At 36.6% G+C, this 18,602-nt stretch overlaps 1 long non-coding RNA gene across 1 annotated transcript; it reads left to right on the forward strand.

Annotated features, from left to right (window-relative positions):
- The first annotated feature begins 13,447 nt into the window (after positions 1–13,447).
- Positions 13,448–18,089, forward strand: LOC129360672 (uncharacterized). Its single transcript, XR_008606080.1, has 3 exons — positions 13,448–13,772; positions 15,138–15,245; positions 17,337–18,089. It is a non-coding gene; the product is annotated as an uncharacterized LOC129360672 (long non-coding RNA).
- The last annotated feature ends 513 nt before the right edge of the window (positions 18,090–18,602 follow it).

Below are 18,602 nucleotides of genomic sequence, written 5' to 3' on the forward strand. Positions count from 1 at the left end.
TGACCCTGAGTCAGTTTGAAAGACTTTCCCACCCTGCTGCCCACCAGGGTTTCACAGCATGAAATCTTTAAATCAGTCACTTAACTTAGCAATAAATAATCTAGTTGCTTTAATCATAAAATTCCTCTCCTCTTTCAGTATTAATTTCCTATATGTTTAATGTTTCATATTCAATTTAAGTTTAAATATACTTAAGAAATGATAACTGAGCAAGCTAATGCAACTTAACATTTATGGTACCTTTAAACGCTGTGAACATTGCAAACAAGTAAATAAGAGCAACATGGATTTGATGATAGATGATGGTTGTCAGAGAACAACAGTGAATAAGTACAAAAATATACCTAGCTTTACTCGTCTCATGGAGAACTGCTCAATGATAAGAAGATGAGATAGGAGAGGAAATGAACCTTCCAGCAAGACAAAATCGCTAAACATATGTCCAGGACTGCAACGTTGATCAAATTATTTTCAGAAAGGACCAGTTAAAGTTCAGGCCTAAATTGGTAATCTGTGGCAAGACTTACAAATTGCTGTTCACCTTCCAATATCAAACATACAGTCTGACTTATATTGGGCTATTTTCTAAGAAAAATAAGTAGAAAATTCAGTCCACATCCACAAAGCTGGTAGAGACATTCTTTAAATAATTTGCAGTTGTAATGGCAGCAAAAGATATTGACCTACTGAGCCTGAATGCAAATCCAGACCAAACTTGCAATGTATTTTTTGTACAATTCTTAAAAATCAACAAACAATTAAAATATGTCAGTGGTGCATTTTTAAAGCACACAGTTCAGATTTCATATTAGAATGATTATTTTCTCAGAAGCATGTTTACATGTAGGAGTTGGTGGATGTTAAGTATTTAATGACATAAATACGATTAGAACAGCACATAAATGGTGTATTACTGTGGTTATTGCTTTGTTTTAACTTGCTATGAAACTGTTTGACTTTGACATCAGGGATGATGAGGTAATCTCAGATGCTGAACACTGACTTCTTTTGTATTTCATCATCTTCCTAAAATAATGGGCTAAGTCAAAATTGTTTTTTTGTTCTCTTCCTCAGTTGCAAAATCATTGTTGCATTTTATAAAATTATTGAAAACTAAAAGTCAATTAACTTATCTTGTCTTTTGTTATTATTTTTTTGTCTTTGAAGTCAAAACTTGCATCTATTAATGATTTTATACCCAACTTAACAAAATATTGCACAGTTGTATAGCTGGTGATTTATTTGCTACCAAAATAATCAGTAGGAATATACACATGCTTGATAATAAGGTTGGCAATTAAAATAAACTCAGACTTTTCAGCCGAAATCTTGGTGGTTTTCCAATAGACTTCTCTATCCTGAATACCAAAATTTTGACTTCCAAGAACAAACAGGAAGCAACATTCTGCAGCTGTCTTGGTGCAGAAAGGGTCACATTCAACACATTTTGGGTGGTCATAACGTTTTGACTTTTTTTGCTTTGAGTAATCTGTGAAGTAAAAATTATGGCAATTATCTGAATCATTTTTAGAAAAGTCTTCTTCCAGATGTTCTTCACAGCCATGGTGCTAATAAGCTGCTGGAGGAAACAGGAAATAACTTCAAGCCAGTACATAAGGAGAAATACAGAGATCTTTGATGCATTCCGTATGAGTAGGGAAGTAAGAATTTCAGGGTTCACTGTGGGGATTTTCAGTTCAAACTGCTTCTTACCACTGTCTCAAATAAAACATAATTATTTCCTTCTGTCATAACATTTTTTGCCTGCACCCCCTGTGCTTATGTTTACATCTGGAGAGCATATTTCTGTGATTTTTTTTTAATGTACTGATAAGTTTCGATGTTGTTTTCATATTTGCAGCAAAAAGGATTCTAATGATTAAATCTGTATTCATATTCAATAATGTGTATACCAAAGTGTAGCTGGATAATGCAAAAGAGAAATATAAAGGGGTATTTAATGTTTAAGCACAGGGAAAAATAGAAATTGTATTTCCATCTTTATGTGTTTCTCAACTTGGAGCTGATCTGGGGTCAGTAGGGCTGGGAGAAAGAAAACATCTTACTTCCTCTTTTTAGAAAAAGACATGGTGTGCAGTAGTACCAGTGACTAGAAGGTCACATCAGGGGGTAAAAACAACTGAGTGCAAGAGTTTCTTCACACCCGCCCAGTTAATTAGCTTCCCAGCGGTGCCTAGGAACTATTCTTCTTACCTCACTCAGCGGGGAAGAAAAAATAAATGCCTTTGAACATCTCAGAAAGAAGTAAGCCACATACATGATCATTCTTCTGTCAATTTGTGTATCATACCTACCAACAGGTAAATCATAGAAATATGTAAAAGAAAATTTAGTGTTATTTTACAATTGAAAATAAGCCAAACATCCAAGTGAGACCTCTTCTGGTTCTGCACTCTGGTACACAAGCCTTTCTTTCCTGCAGGGCTTTAGGAAAGCCTCTGGAGTGATCCAGCATGTCTCTCACACCTCCCTATCCCTTTCCTGGTCTGCTTTCTGAGGAGCAGCTGCTCTGAGATTTAGATATAATCATTCAGGCAGGCAGAGAGGGCATCAAGGCATTTCCCCCTGAGAAGTAGGAGAGCATGAAGAGGCAGAATATGAGACATGTTTGCCTGACACAATTTGATGAAGGGTCTGCAAGTCTGCAGTAGTAAAAACTCCCTGGAGTGCAAACCCTCACTGTGTACTACTACTGTCCAGACTTTTGAATGGAGTTTAAAATTAATATTCATATTACTTTGTGTGTTTTAAATCACAGAAAGAAAATTTAGTGATCTGATCACATGGCTAATAAAGTAAAAAACAGTGAGAAAGTTCTTGACTTCTGATGGTTTATTTAAGCATTTGTTAACCTGTTCCTTCTGCTTCCTTTATTCTTATTGTATTTCCATCTTTATGTGTTTTTCGACTTGGATATCCTATTTACTTACTAAGTACATTATCACTTTAGAATAATATCCAAAGCAAACTAAGATAATGACTTGTGTCCAGAACTCAGAGATGTGTCAAATGTGTGTTGGAAGCTGCATGTGTTTAAATTTTGTTTGAATTAGAGTAGCTGCAGTGCACTCACATTGCTCACTCAAGGTCAATCAAATCATGCAAAATTAGTTTTTTTCAACCTGCTCTAAATTGTCTCATCTGTCTCTTTATATCAGAAAATATGTTTTCCTTTTTTCTGCACCTTCAAAGACTTGTCCAGATTCTTAATGTATCTCTGCTTATTGCATTTCTTCAATTCATGACATCGTCTGGCCAGATGCTCAGAGAGACTGTTTCATGGCAGCACTCATCAGTTGGAAATTCAAATTAATTTGTCAGGTCATGTTCAACCAACTCATTACTGGTGATTTGGTTAGAAAGGAAAATGGACTCAGGTGACTGACAAGGCAGCTGAAGCCATTATGCAGATATTTGGGATCACATCCCGGTGTTGGAAGGCTATTCCCATCCACGGACCTCCAGGAGTCATCCATCATGAGGAATTTCATTTTGTTCTTTAATGTTGGCTACATGTTGTTGTTGCAAGCCACAGAAATGATCAGAATTTGGCCAGATTGAACCATGGACCGAGCGTGCTCAGTCATTGTTATCAGCAACAATTAATGTCTTTCAGTGATTTGGCAGGGAGAGAATGACGATCCATGCTGAACATGGAGGCGTGTTTCTCAGAATCCTGCCAACACTGGGCAAGATCAAATACTCAAGACTGTTTCCTTTGCCAAAGATGGCAATTAAAGCACATTCCATTCCAGACTCCATCCTGGTTTTAAATGTCTTCAATATTTCCTTTTAAACAAATGTGGAAACAGTTTGGATTATTAACATATGTATTGACCCAACCCTATATACACGCACAAGTACATATGCATATATACACATTATATATATGTGTGTGTGTGTGTGTGCGTGTGTGGGGGTGTGTGTGTGTGTGTGCGTGTGTGTGCGTGTGTGTGCGTGTGTGTGGTGTGTGTGTGTTCATTAAATATTCTATTTCTGGTCTTTGTTAGTTTGCTAAGTGGTTTAACATCAAGACTGCAGTATATAATCCTTCATCATATCTGTGCACAAGGGCACCTAAAATCCCACCAAAGAAATTACATGCAGTTTTGATCGACAGGATGAAAACAAATTCAAGGGGTATAAATACTTTTGGAAGTTCTGTAGTCTCAAAATCTGTATGGTTCTTTTGGCAAAACTGCTTTTTTCAGGTTTGCAAATGTTTCGCAGAACGCTGGTCCATTTCTCATATAGATTCATACAACTTCATACCTGTTCATCCTCAGCCATAAGTAAACAGCAGAAGGAAAAACTGCTTTCACCAAATCATCTCAGCTTATGGTTAGGTGAAACCAGTAAAACTCTAGAACCAATTATCCAAGTGATTAATTTCACTTACAAATGATCACTTAAAAAAAACAGACATTTTAATTTCCAGTGGGCAATCACATGAACTGACCGTAATTATATAATTATTACCATGCACGGAGCATTCCCCTGTCAGTGGATTCTGACAAAAAGTGACTGAATGCATGTATAATATTAGACCAGATTCAGGCCTGCTTTAATTGTTAACACACACACACACACACTCACACATATATAAAAATAAGATAGAATTTCAATAAGTTCTCCAGTTTTACTTTCATAATGGCATTGTATAAAACAAGCTTAAAGAGAAAATATTGGATGATTGCAAGTTTTGAAGTTATTTTTACATTTCATTAAAACGGTGATTAAGAGCATGTTTTATTTTTATTTTTTAAAAGACAATAAAGCTAACAACTTAAACCTAATTTTAAATTGCCTGCACATATATTAAAATGTAATTATCATAACAAAACTAATTTTCAGTTCTATTTCTACTTTTTATAGTTGTATTTATAGTCATGGTGAAAAGAACCTACTTGAATGCTGGAATGTCATGTTTGTACATATGAAGGGTTTTAGTTTTTTATAAAGGTCTTCTGTTTTTCTGACATCTTGACATAATGTGGGTTTTTAGGAAAGAATTTGGAGAGAGACAAACACGCTGAACGTCCTTTTTCCAAGAATACAAATCTCACGATAATGATGTGACTGAAATGTATTCTTATATGAAGTTGCTGTGGGATATTGCAGAGTGCAATGTACTTAGAGGTTAAGAGGGTTTTCTAGCTAAATATGCTGTTTAGTCATCATCTTCTTTAGGTTGAAATGGGGGGTCCTGAAGTTGAACGCTACCTGTGAACTGTGTCATGCTAGCAGTTTGGAATGGAATATTTTTTTTGTTGGGTCCCATACAACACAGGTGAACAAGACCATTTTGAATTGAGAGTCATTTCTTTTTAATGAAGACAGAATAACACGCAATTCCACCTTGATTGGAATTTGTGTAGAAAATGCGCTTCGTCAATATAAGTTTATATCATGCTGGCCCTGGAGATCCATCCAGGTCTGTGTACATGAGCCCCCTTTAGTGTTGGTAATGTCTAGTTATGGTAATGTCTCTATTACCATAACTAGACCGTCAGTTTCCTGTGTTATGATATGAAGATTGTAACTTTGTAAGATTCTTGCACTTGAGCACAGTGGGTGTAAGAGGTGTTTTATTAGGATGACAAACAGAACCTGACCACAAACAGCTGTAATTATCACCATAATTGTTAACATTTCTACCAGAACTTTGGGCTGCTCCTCGGGTTTTTGTCAGGGGCCCTTAAGTATGTGATACCCACCATCATGCTGTGTTTATGATGCCGCCAAAGCCTTTATTGCAGTCTCAGCTATCATAACAGTTGGGGTACTGGCTGGGGGCAGAAAATGGAAGGCAAGCCTTTTAGATGTGAGCACATATGCGTGGTGATAGATGTAATCCCTCTCTCCCTCTCTTGCCCTCTGTTTGCTATCCCCCCATCGCAGCCCTTAATGGCGACGAATCCCCCTTCAAGGCTGTGAACCCGCGCTGTGCTCCAGTCTGCCTTCATGCTTGTTGACTTCAGAAGGTTCTGATGTCATAATGAAGAGGGCTGGCGCTTTGAAATGGCTCCTTGGGAATTTCATGCTCCCTGTGCTTTGAATGGACTAAGATGCTCAGCTGGCAGGTATAGTAGAAGTAGGAGTTTTATGGCCTCTGCCCGGGAGGGAGGATTACCAGCCACCGCCGAAGTGAGAACAGGGTAGTCATAGAGGCGGCAGCATTGGGATGCTGCCGAAACTTCGAACTGTATTTCTCATGGCATCTAATCTGAAAGCACAGCTAAAATCCTGCTAATCTTCCCCACTTTCAAAGGGATACAAGGTGGTATACCAGTTACTCCACCAGAAATCTGCTGAAATGCTTAACAGATTCACTGTGTCATAATTTGGATCTCGAAGGAACTGCAGGGTTAGTGCTTAGAGATTTACAAAATATTCTGCATGTTAAATATGAAACACAGAACATTTAAACCAATCAAAGAGAGGCTAAGGACATAAAATGAAATGGATGTACTTTACTAAATGCAATATTCAGCTGACATGCAGCTATGAAGGGAGTGCTTGCCAAAAACCATTTGCAAGATGTTGAAGCATTACAGGCAAACAGTGAAACGGGAAGTGGATGAATATTTACTTGTCTTTAGTGGAGAGGTAAAAATTAAGTGTCTTTCTCTTAGGATAGATCTTTATTACATCAAAAAGGCTGTTTCCTGTCAAAACATTAGCAGGAACAAAGTCTAAGTTATTTCCTCCAATACCTTTAATGATGTCATGCATTTTGCCCTCCGTTCAAGGGGAGCAGCAATCAGCCGGGATATATGGCATTCCAACATGATTCCTGGAGCAAATCTCCAGTGCACAGACGGACTTGACAGGAGTACAAATTTATCATTTGCTTTACGATATCCCCAAATCAGTTCAGAATGCCTTTAAAGGGGGCCGCAGGGAAGGAGTGCAAAGACACATGTGAGTCGTCTGTTCACCAGCAGGCTCCCCATGGAACATAAATTCTGGGCTTCCACCGCAGAACAGGCCTGAAATGGAAGCAGACATACTTTACTAATAAAGAGTAGTTTTCCAGCTTTAGTAATAGCTGAAGGACTGACTGACTGTCTGTAGGAAACTTTAAAAAGTAACAAAGAAAACAACAAAATTTTCCTCAACAAAACTATACTATAAAATACCTTTTGAGAAATTAATTACTGAGGAATGTGTAGCAAATATTTTTTTTTCTGTTTTTAATCACACAATAAATTGGCAACTGGTAACTGGTATTTATTTGTTGATTGACTGGCCCGTTTTCAATGCTTGTAGTGTTCTTTAAAAATTTGACGAGAAAATCTTAATTTATCTGCTTTCCCCTATTCTATGCAATAACATAGCATATATATTGAAAAAGGAGGGGTGTCTCCCAGATAGTACGTGCCATTGAACAAAAGATTGTTACGTATGCCCAGCCAAAGGAACATAACTTGATCGTTGATCGTTCAGAATTCTGCAGAAAGAACATCAGAATTCCAGGTTCCCCAAGATTTCCGTAAGCAACCGACACTGACTGCACTTCCAAAGCAGCTTTATTATTGGTAGCTGTCTGCCAATGAGTGTTTGAGAGCTAATAAAAACAGCTTTGTTATTGCGGGATATCTGTGACAACCTGATGTGGAGCTTTGAACGTCATGTTGTGAGTCTGCTCAGCGTACAACACACTGTCAACAAACAGTGTTAACAACACACTTTAACAGCACTCGTTAATATCGAGTGCTGTAAACAGTACATCAAGTTAACAGATGTACTGTTACATCTGTTTACAGTACATCCTACAGAAGTATTTTCATGTCACTAGGTAGCATACAATAGTCATAAAAATGTTTTAAAATGTCCCTGTTCTTAAAGCTAATGGCAGATCGGCTACTTTAAATCTAATGTCTGAAATTGTTCATTTCTCATTCAGTCAAAACTAAGAAAGCATTATTTGCTCAAAATAAAGTTCTCTCTTTTGCTTTGTGAATAGGTATATGCTAAGTTTATCAGTTAGTTTAAATTTACCATTTACTATTTAATATAACCAATCTTAATTAGTTTAGAGGTAATTTTCCTCACCAAGAATACTCATCAGTACAATCCTTAAGTCTACTACTTGGATAATTGACTGACACAATACACAGGTCATTGTTAAAGGCCTGGTACAGCTGGTTGTAGCATCTGATTCTTTAAGGTAGCAATCCTTTACTCTACCGGTGGGTTAATACAGTGAGTTCTTGGATTCAGTTTTTACCAGTTTGTTTTGTTCAGTATGAAGTTCAGTCCTTGTTTTCTCATCAAGGCTAGGCCCAACAGTTTGGTCAAAAACATTCCTGAAACTTTGCTCCAAGTTTACATGATTCCCTTATGCAGTTGGTGCTTTGGCTGCACATCCTTGATGTGAATCTCCAGTTCCACCACATCCTAAAGGGCTATGCTGGAATGCTATCTGGTAACTGTGGAGGCCTTTGTGAAACAGTGAATTCATTGTCATATTAAAGAAAGTAGTTTATTATGATTTATTTTTTTGTGACATGGTGCAATATCCTGCAGGAAGTTGGCAGCAGAAGATAAGTTTACTGTGGTCAAGAAGAAATGAACATGGTCAGAAAAATACCCAGTCAGAACATGGTGCTTAAATGATCGAGCCCAAAGTATTCAAGAAAATATCCCCCATTCCCACTATTCCTATCACACACTTTCTTCATTTTGATACTCAGTTTGAACCTCAGCAAGTTATCTTCAACCTATCTAGATGTTTGGCTGAATCCCAATTTATTTCAGCAAATCTACCTACTTCAGTCTCTTTCAAAAATGTAGATATTAAAAATGTACATATTTAATGCACCAGGCTTTTTGAGATAGATTTTAAAAATATATATTATTATGTTAAACTCTGCTTTGACTTGAGCCTCTGTTTTGGTAGCTGTTGGTTTTTCTCCTGCTGGAAAAGTTTTGTTTCTCCAAATCCAGTTTTTTCTAACTTATTTCTACTATAGGTAAATGGTCAACTACTGAAAATTACTCAACAAAATATATGAAACAAATCTGTATAGTCTTCTAAAATACTTTCCACAAAATAAAATAAATACCAGTTGTTCCATATTTACTTCAGTCTTCAATGTTTCTTTTCCATAATATGATGACAAAAACATTTCACACATGATTACAATTTATGGCTGCATATATGAATGATTTCCATTCATCTTCTGCCTGTTTTTTTCTTCTTGTTGGTCTCCTATTACTGCCACCGACAGGATTTTGCAGAATGAAATGTCATCAGATGATCATAGCTCTGTTTGATCTGCTTGTTGAGGAAGGTCTAAGTAATTGATGAAAGCTTGATTAAGGTGATAACCTGATTTGGCAACAGTTGGAAGAATCAAAGGATTCTGGAGGATTTTGCAATATGAGTTTCCAAAACAAAAATTCTCAGATCATTCAAGTGAAGAAAGATGCAATGGGTAGAAAATGATCACAAACAGATGCTGAATGAGAAAAGGCATGTGACCACTTATTTAAGCTTATTTTCTTCCACCTTTAACTTTTATTATGTAATTAAATCTGTATGTCACATGACTGTTCTAAAACAGAAAATTTGGAGGTTTTTAATTATTCAGTTTAAATCTCTTTTACCATAGTTTTCTTCTTTCCAATCAGATTTGAAAGCAAATTCTTTCATTGTGACAGTTTAATTAGAAATCTTAGCATTCAATATGAAGGGCTTTTGCTGTGATAACATGGTTGTTACTTTGATGAGGAGTCATAAGTGAAGGAGTGCCTTAGTGACTCAGAGGGAACAGGATCATAATGTCACACTGCAGCACAGTGCCATGTTTTGGGCTTGGCTTGCCATACTCACTGAGCACGACTGAAGAAGATGGACGCTGCAACATCAGGCAAAGTCTACAACTGATGTGTCCTTAGGTCAAGAATCTAGCACTAACCAGTGACATTGTTAGACAGTGGAGATATGAATGAAAACTTTCATATGGAGAGCTGATCACCAGAGATTTGGAATAGGTGCAGCTGCCCTTTACTAAAGCAACTAACATTACATGATCAAAGTAATAACCTGAGCCTTAATTTTGGTTAGAGACCTGAAAAACTCCAGCTATATTTAGTAGCACCTGGTGAATTTGAATGCCAGGTGCTACTAAATCACCTGGCATTCAAATTCCAGGTGATTTAGTGGGAAATTGCTGTTTGTAGTATGAGACACATATTATTATTGAAAAAGACAATCACATCCTCAACTGTTTCTGTGATTAATAATTTTGATCAGATGTGTACATGCATAATATTTAGAGCACTGTTTGAAGATTTTCAATATTTTTTTTATTAAGGAATGTATCCTGCCTGGGGTAGAAATCAATTGCTGATTGGTAAATGTTCTATCACAGCAACTTGATTGTTCCAGTCTATACATTAAGTCTATGTTATACTTTTGCCTTAAATCTGGGGTAATAAGTGTCATTCCACTTTGTAACTATTTGTTAAAACACACTTCATAAAGTCTGTGGAAAAAAAGACAAAAAAAAAAAAAAAAACCTGATCGGCCAAAACACAACTATGTTGTGCAATGCATTATTTGATTGATCTCAGGCCAAATACAAAGTTCCTGCTTGTGAAGCACAAGAAACAACTGGCATTCATTAACGTGGCGAAGAACGAACTGTCCCTGGAAAGATAAACGAGCAAGTGAGGGTTTCGCTCAGGATCAAGTGAAGTTTGAGCGTGAGATGCTTCTTTCAGCACAGGCTCTGGGTCTTTGCCGGGACACCTTGTTGGGAGTGTACACCGCTGGGCGGACGGTGCTGCTGGAAGCTCAAGAAACAATGAGCAGCAGACCAAATGATGACGGAGTGTTCGCCTTTGATCTGCTAATGTATGATTGGCCTGTTTTTTGTCAGAAAAAACAGATTCATTTAAGTTTAAGGCTAATAAAAACTCTTCAAACATAATTTTGATACAATGAAAAATCTGGATTACATTCAATAACTAAGTCTTTGAACATCCAATGCCAAAAATTTTTCTGATTGCGAGTGAAAAACATACTTCTAATCAGTGAGGCATTTGTCTGCCTTTGTCAGGAAGTTATGTTTTATGCATGTGAAAAAAAAGAATGTGAGCACAACCCACTGCATTGTTTAAATCAATATGCCCTTAAATCTGTCCTTTTGATTACTTCTTTGATTGTGTGAACTCTGTGAACTAAAACATTTTCAACACAATCACCTGAATAAAAAACAATCACCTGCAAAGGGAAACTCAAATAATCCCATTTTCCTTGATTTTGTCATCCTCCGTCCCTGTACTGGCATTAGCAGACATTTTGATTATTTGGATTTTGGATTTTATTTGTTGATCATGTCCCTGTTTGTTTATTTTTGATAGGTTTTACCATAATCACTTCATAACTCCTTTGTCCATTATTGTTAGAAAGCTGCTGCCATCCTTTGTTTTTAGTTTCCTCGGTTTATTCTTGTTTTTCTGTGCTTTTGGAGTTGTTTCTCTTAGTTATTCTTTTCCCCTTCATTTAAACTTGAAATGTCTTTGTGAGATTTCCTGTCTGAGGTCTAAATGCCGTCAAGTGAAATTTGTTAGTGTGTGTTGTGTTGTCTTTCATGTCTGGCTGTTGACCTCACACTGTAGAACCAAACTTAATATAATGCTAATTTTTTTTAATTGTTATATGTGAGGTTTCTCAGATTTAGAAAATCAAGCAACAATGTTAAAGTTGTGCCTTGTGACCAGGCATTAACATTTGGTGCAGTTCTCTTCTCAAACAGTAGATGTCAGAAGTGAGGAAGTAATCCTAATCCACCGCAGTCAACACTTGTAGAAGAAGTATCCTTACATACTTTTTTTTTTCAAATATTCATTTTCATCTAAACAATTTCAATTTAATAAAATAAAATGTAAAAATTAGTCTATATAAATGTCATCCTACAGCTGAATAACAGTTTCTACTAATGTGTGTACGTATGTTGCTGAAGTTGTTTGACTAATTGACAGGGAAAGTTGTTGGTCAAATGAATTTTTAGCTCCAGCCCAAACTGCAGACCCTGTAGGAATGTGAAGAACTCATTCTTTTTTTGTTGTTTTTTTTCTTGTGGTGAATGATTTTCTATTTGACTTTGCAAAATTAACACAGTTCATATTTCAATTACTTTATGGGGGGAATTTTTAAGCAAAATTTTATTAAAAAACATTTGCTGTTTTTGATTTTCATCACTGGTTAGCAAGAAGAACTTTGAAAAAATGAATAAATATTTTATATAAATGTCCTATTTTTAAATTACGTTTACAAACAGCTTTATATTTAGTCTGTGTTTTTCATAGCTGGTCTCTGATGAGAAAATCCAATTACCAAACCTGCAGCGTCCTCATAGGCTGCCTGAGGTGTGCAGATAATCCAGAAAGATCTAAAACGCTGACAGGTCTGGGAAATGTTAAGTGGCCCCTTCACTTTTTGTGGTTTGAAAACATTTTAACGGTTCTCCCAAAATAACAACAGTAACAGTGTCACAGACACTCACTGCTTTTATAGAGCTTGCCGTTGCCCCCTTGGAAGGATTGATGCGTCGCCATAGAAACACTGACCCGTTGCAACACGGGCTCGGCCTCAGATTTATGGGTGTTTTCAGCTTGTTACAGCAGATTTATCATCATAATAAAAAAGAACAACAGTCTGCTGAAATCATTAAGGGGAGTCTGGAAACTCTGGGTTAAAGGCAAATGTACGGCAGCGGCAGCAGAAAAATAATGTTGAAATGATAAACTACAAACATTCAGATGCTAATAAAACCAGCTCTGTTTCGTTTTAGAAATGATTTATTTCTACAGAGAGAAAACTGGCAAAAGAAGAAAGCCATTTTTTGTTTAGCTTAACAGCTATAATTTATGTTTTTTAACGACATAAGATTTAGCAAATATGCTCTTTGAGTTTTCTCTAACAGGTGTTTGTATTGAAGCATTTAAATGGTAACTGAGCTTAGCAGTTTCTTCTATGAGCCTCGGTCTCCTTATTTTCTTTCCTCAAATTCAAATTGGTCCTGATTGCTTATGATTGCACATGTGATGAAACAAAGATATTCAAAACCCCAAGATTTCCTCTGGCATGTTCTGATGTTATTTAAGACTTCTTCAAGAATCCTGGTGGAAGGCAGAGAGGAATGGTCTGCTATTAGAGATGAAGTCATTAGCATTGTGCACTGATAAAGACAGATGACTCGTGGAAAGTGGTGATGAGGAGTTGGAAGGGTAGGGGAAGAAAAGAAGCCTGGAGCGTGATGGCCTGACTGGTATTTTAAGAAGGACGTCTTCATTCCTTCCTGCCAGAGTGAGTGATCTTCCTCCATTTGCCATGGTAGCGAGCCGCCTGACCCTATGGGGGCAGTCCGGCCGACTGGCCCTTCTCGGGGGCAGCGAGCAGTGTGTCCCTTAAGCAGGCTTGACCGACCTACAGTCACACTCTCTGCGGTCAAGCCCTGGCCAGAGGGATTTGAGATGTGGCAGCATAATCAATTTCCATGATTCATGATCACCCCAAACGTAGGTCGTGCTGAGCGACTGGGCAGCTGAAAGAAGAGAGCAGACGGGGAATGCTGACAACAGAGCTGAGTCCACTGCCATGTATAGGAGAGGCGGCGCTCTTCCTTTGACTGCCGTGAGGTCATGTCTTCCTCTTTGCTGAGTAACAACATCGATCCCAACACTGCAATTCTTGTTCTATTCGGCTCCAAAGAAAATCTGCTGAACAAACTCAGGTTAGGATTATAGAGTAATGATTTTTTTTTATTTAGCTTCTTCACAAACTGCACAGAAGTTTTCTGTTAACTTCAAGTAATCTATTTTCTTTTGGCAAGAATATGGCCAATACGGTAATTGCCAATCTCAAACTTTGTTAATGGTCTTGTAATGTTGCTGTTTTTGTAGCGATGAGAAAACATTTACTAAATAGTTTATTTTTCCGATTTTTAATTGTTGTGTTTAAACATATTTGAAAAGTCACTTTCTTTCTCTCTCCTCTGGTAAATTGTTTTAGTCACAATTAATTAAAAAAAAATCTTTACAAATTTGCAAAATAGTAAAAAACAATCTAGCTTCACATTACAGAATATAAAAGCATCTAATCTTTGTGACCCAGAGAACTTGTAAAACCTTAGGTTTATATTTTGGACATGTGGAAGAGCGAGAAAAAAACAAAACACTGATTATGCAAGTTTTCCAACTTTTGTCAGAAGCTAATTTCACCGTTATTTATTTTGTTTATAAATTCTTAATTTAATAAATTCTGATGAGGCCATAAATGCTGAAGCTCTAATAAATTATTATTATTATTTTTTTTACAGATTCTACACTTTTTTGTGTAGATAATGTTGCAAAACCAAATTAGTAAGTAAAAGAAGACATGCATACTTTGTATCTTGACCCTAAAAAATAACAAATTATGTCTCAAATGTAAGTATACTTATATATAAAAATAGCTTTTGTCACAGGTAATTCAGTAAATTTTAGTTGTAATATTCTTGGATGTTTGTAGCTTTCTAATTTGCTGTAATTTATTTCAGTGCTAGAGAGACAATAAATCTGGCCTTTGTGTCAAATGTATGTTTTTTTTTCTCCTAATAAAAAATGAATCCAATTATAAATAAAATCTGAACCACAAGGTTTTTATTCAAATCTTTCTTACCTTATACAAAAACATTGGTTTGAAGATATATTTTATTCTCATTTCATATGATGCACCCCTTGGTTGTATTTATTTATTTTTCTTCATGTTTGCATATGAAGGTAAACAAATAAATAATTGCACACATAAATTATGCAGGGATTAAACACAAAATATCATAAAAATAATTCAACATTCCCAAAAAAAAGTAACATGGGAAGCCTAGTAAATTCTCAACAACAAGCTATTGCAACAAACAGTTGAAATAGAAAAAAAATTGGGACATTTTACATAACATTTACATGCACAAAATCACACAAACAGACAAATAAATAACAATTTTGAAAACAATTTCAAATATAGACATGTTTTCAAATTGTGTTTCAATCTGAAGGAATCATTTCCATACATGTTAAAGATAAATGCAAATTTTCTTTTGCTTGTTTGCTTTGTGCTGCAGCAGGGTGGTGCTGGAGTGACTTGTCTCACCTGTCGTTGTTCTATCTTTGACGAAAACAACAACTGTGGTCGACGTTCTCACTAGGAAATTGGAGAGAGCTCTTCTTAGGTAACTAATTTAACTGCTGGAGAATCAACAAAGATATTAGTCAGTCACATGAGTTAACTGTGTGACGTCTCACACTGTAAACAGCTGTTGGAGGCATATCATGGCAGTCAGATTCCAACTCAGTTCACAAAAACAGTTTCCTTCCTTTCATATCATGTTCAGCTCCAGCCACCCGACATTTTGTTTAGCTTGTTTACATACTTAAGTTTTAAAAACCAAAGAAAAAGGAAAATTAGCAAAACTGTTTTTATATTGCATTTAATTTTTTTTATTGTCTTCTTTGAGCGTTTTACCTCTGATGTAATAGAAGATTATGTTATATCTCTTATTTCTAGTGTTGCCTAATTGGTCAGCTTAATTTATGGCTTAGGTTAAACGTAAAATGGGTTTTTGGAGTTGTTATAATATCTACATGGTTATGTTTCAAATTTCTGCTGAAATGTACAATGGCAAATATAATGTCTCATTCCAAATCCAAAAGTCGAACAAAACTTAACATCATAGACATAATACTCAGAAATAATCCCATCATAAATAAACACCCGTTGGATGGCTGTGTCTAATGTTTGTCCAGCTCTCAAGGTCATGATCCTTGTCCTATTAGCAGGCTATGGCAGCCCTGTGTGCTCTGTATGGAGAAGGTGGTGATGACTGTGCTTATGTGTGGGTGGGTCATAGAGACAGGAGGCGGGGTTGAAGCTCAGGAGTTGAGATGTCTGCCCCTGAGAGGACAGCAGGAGGTCGGCCTCTCCTGCCCAGACGACCGCTGACCCCCGTGGAGACAGTCCCGCGTCAAGTTGCTGCCGGGTCTCTTTGAAAACATCCTTGGCCCTGCTTGAGTGATTGGCCATATGGGCCACTGTGCCATCCAGGAATCCCCCCACCCCACTGTGCAAACGTGGAGCTGTGGGAGACGAGAGAAGGAAGCTTAGCAATCTCCACCAAGAACCGTAACACAGACGTCTGGTCTGCAGTTTACCACAGCTAGGTGCAGTAAGTTCTAGTTTCCCAAAACTGAGTCTGTTCTTTTTCTATTTACTGGCATATTAACAAAGTAGGAGCCAATTTCAGGATGAAGTAGATGGAGCATCTTAAACTTTACATGAATGGACAACTTTCTCCTCTCTATAGAGTTTATGATGGGTTGATTTTTATCTTTTTTACCATTTGAGGTGTCATAAAGACCACAAGATTACATTGTATTGAGAAAAAAACAAAACAAAAAAAAAACAAGCAATTCTTTTTGCCATACAGTCTTTTCCATATGTGGATGCTGCACTTTAAAAAGCTGGTTAACATACGAGTGAAAAGAAGATTTTAGCAAAATAATAATAGTGTGAAATAATAAGATATAAACCGCAGAAAAAAAATAATAATTTTTTCTGTACTACTTCCAACTATTGGCAATGAATTACAGTCTGCAAGCTGACATATTTTTCATGTGCAAATTATATAAGGCTGTCTATTCTGAACTATTCTGAGTCTTCTGCAGATTATTTTAGATTGTTTGGCATCTTGCATGCAGTCACTGTCTTCTGTGGTCAGTCAGTTGGAGATCAATAATGTATTGATCTCCAATTGATCTCCAATTGACAATTGTATTTGCTCAAAATTGAGCGAATACCATCTAATATAATTTGGTACAAATATATCTTAGTGGTGACTAATAATGTGTCATCGTTTCACACAAAGAGAAGAGCGACTTAACTTCATTAACTTTTCTAACATGGGTACTGGTGGCAGGAGGTTAGGCATGTTTATATGCATCTCCCTGATTTCTAGACCAAATTCCCTAAATTACACTGGATTTCAAAAACTTCAGATTCTGAACTATTTTGGGAACAAAATAGTCAACCTCCAACTTACCACAAAATCCCTCCTAGAAATCAGTTTTAAATGCTAATGTTTAAACTCAGTGAAGACTTTGTGTTTTTTTTTAACTTAGTTTGACCAGAAGAGATGTAACATAGGCCCACCATATTTAAAATATTTTGGAAGCATAGTTGAATTTTAGGCTAGATCGTGTCAAGGCACTGTTCTCTCCTTCCACCCAGCTCACATGGCTAACACCCTCAACATTCCTCTGTGTAGGCGGTGGACCCTTTTCAGGGCCAAGGACCAGAATTCAAGTGTCGACTACCAGGGACTGTGGAAATAAGGGTGACCCTCTGCCCCAAATCCGGATGAAGTCCAACAGTTCCCATGGTTTTCCTTTCTGGAGGTTTATCTCTGCCTCAAATAGTGTTTGGTTGGCTGTTCATAACTAAAAGAAGGATAGGCAGAATAATCAAGAGACAGATCTGCAGAAATGAGGGTCCTGCTCTAGTTTCTCATGTTAAAGAAATAGCTGGTCAAAAAACTGATGGTGTATTTTTTCAGGTCAGTCTAAGCTGATATAAGAGACTGAGATGAACTGACTGTCAGATAGATGAGCTCAGCCTGTAGGACTCGGCATGTTCAAGCAGAAGTTATGAAATCAGTTGTCATTGTTGCAGCTGCATTACAACAATTGTGTCAGTTTGTTGTCAGCCTCAAATCTTCCACCCCTTTCTGTCACAACCCCCATGGCAAACATTTTGTACCTGCCCTCTGCATCTGAAACTATTGTGTGATTGGTCAGAATTGTTTATGATGGAAAAAAGCCCAAACTACTCAACTTTCAGAAGCTGATTTTTCAGCCAGAAAGCAGGATGGATAGTTTTGAGAAACGATTATCCAAGGTCATGAGAAAGTACATACCATTGGACCGTAACACTGAACTCCCCCTATTTGCGTCTTGTCTGACGCAGATACAAAAACAGAATAAAAAAATATAATAAAATTATTTAGGGGATCAGCACTGTGAAGTTTGTAGTCAGCTGCTTTGCAATTTTTGAGAAATTAATAAAATATATTTTTGTCAAAAACATTAAAAAATCTGAGCATTTTGATTTAATATACAAGGAAATTTATGAAAAGTTGCTAATATTTTGAGCCTTTGACTTTATTTACAAATCAGATTTGGACTTTTGAACATGATCTATATTTTCTTCTGAATTGTAGCATAGCAGAACTTTGATAAATCTAATTTATTCACATATCAATTTATTTTGAAATTCCACTGATGGCAAAGCTGCTTCCTTCTGTTTGATTGATTGATCATGTGTTCATTGTTCCAGATAAACACATTGTGTTAATTATCGTTGTTTGCATACCTTTCATTCATGATACAGTACTCAAACCATTCAAAAATGATGTTTATATATATTTTTTTATTTTTATAAGTAAATGTGTTAATTCTACAGAGAAATGTGGAGTTGTCTGGACACTGAAGGTTTATTATGCTCTTTAAACATCAAAACCCTGCACCTGCAAAAC

This window comes from Poeciliopsis prolifica, unplaced genomic scaffold (assembly GCF_027474105.1).
Source record: "Poeciliopsis prolifica strain line A6 unplaced genomic scaffold, Auburn_PproV2 SCAFFOLD006, whole genome shotgun sequence".
In the NCBI taxonomy this organism is placed as follows: Eukaryota; Metazoa; Chordata; class Actinopteri; order Cyprinodontiformes; family Poeciliidae; genus Poeciliopsis; species Poeciliopsis prolifica.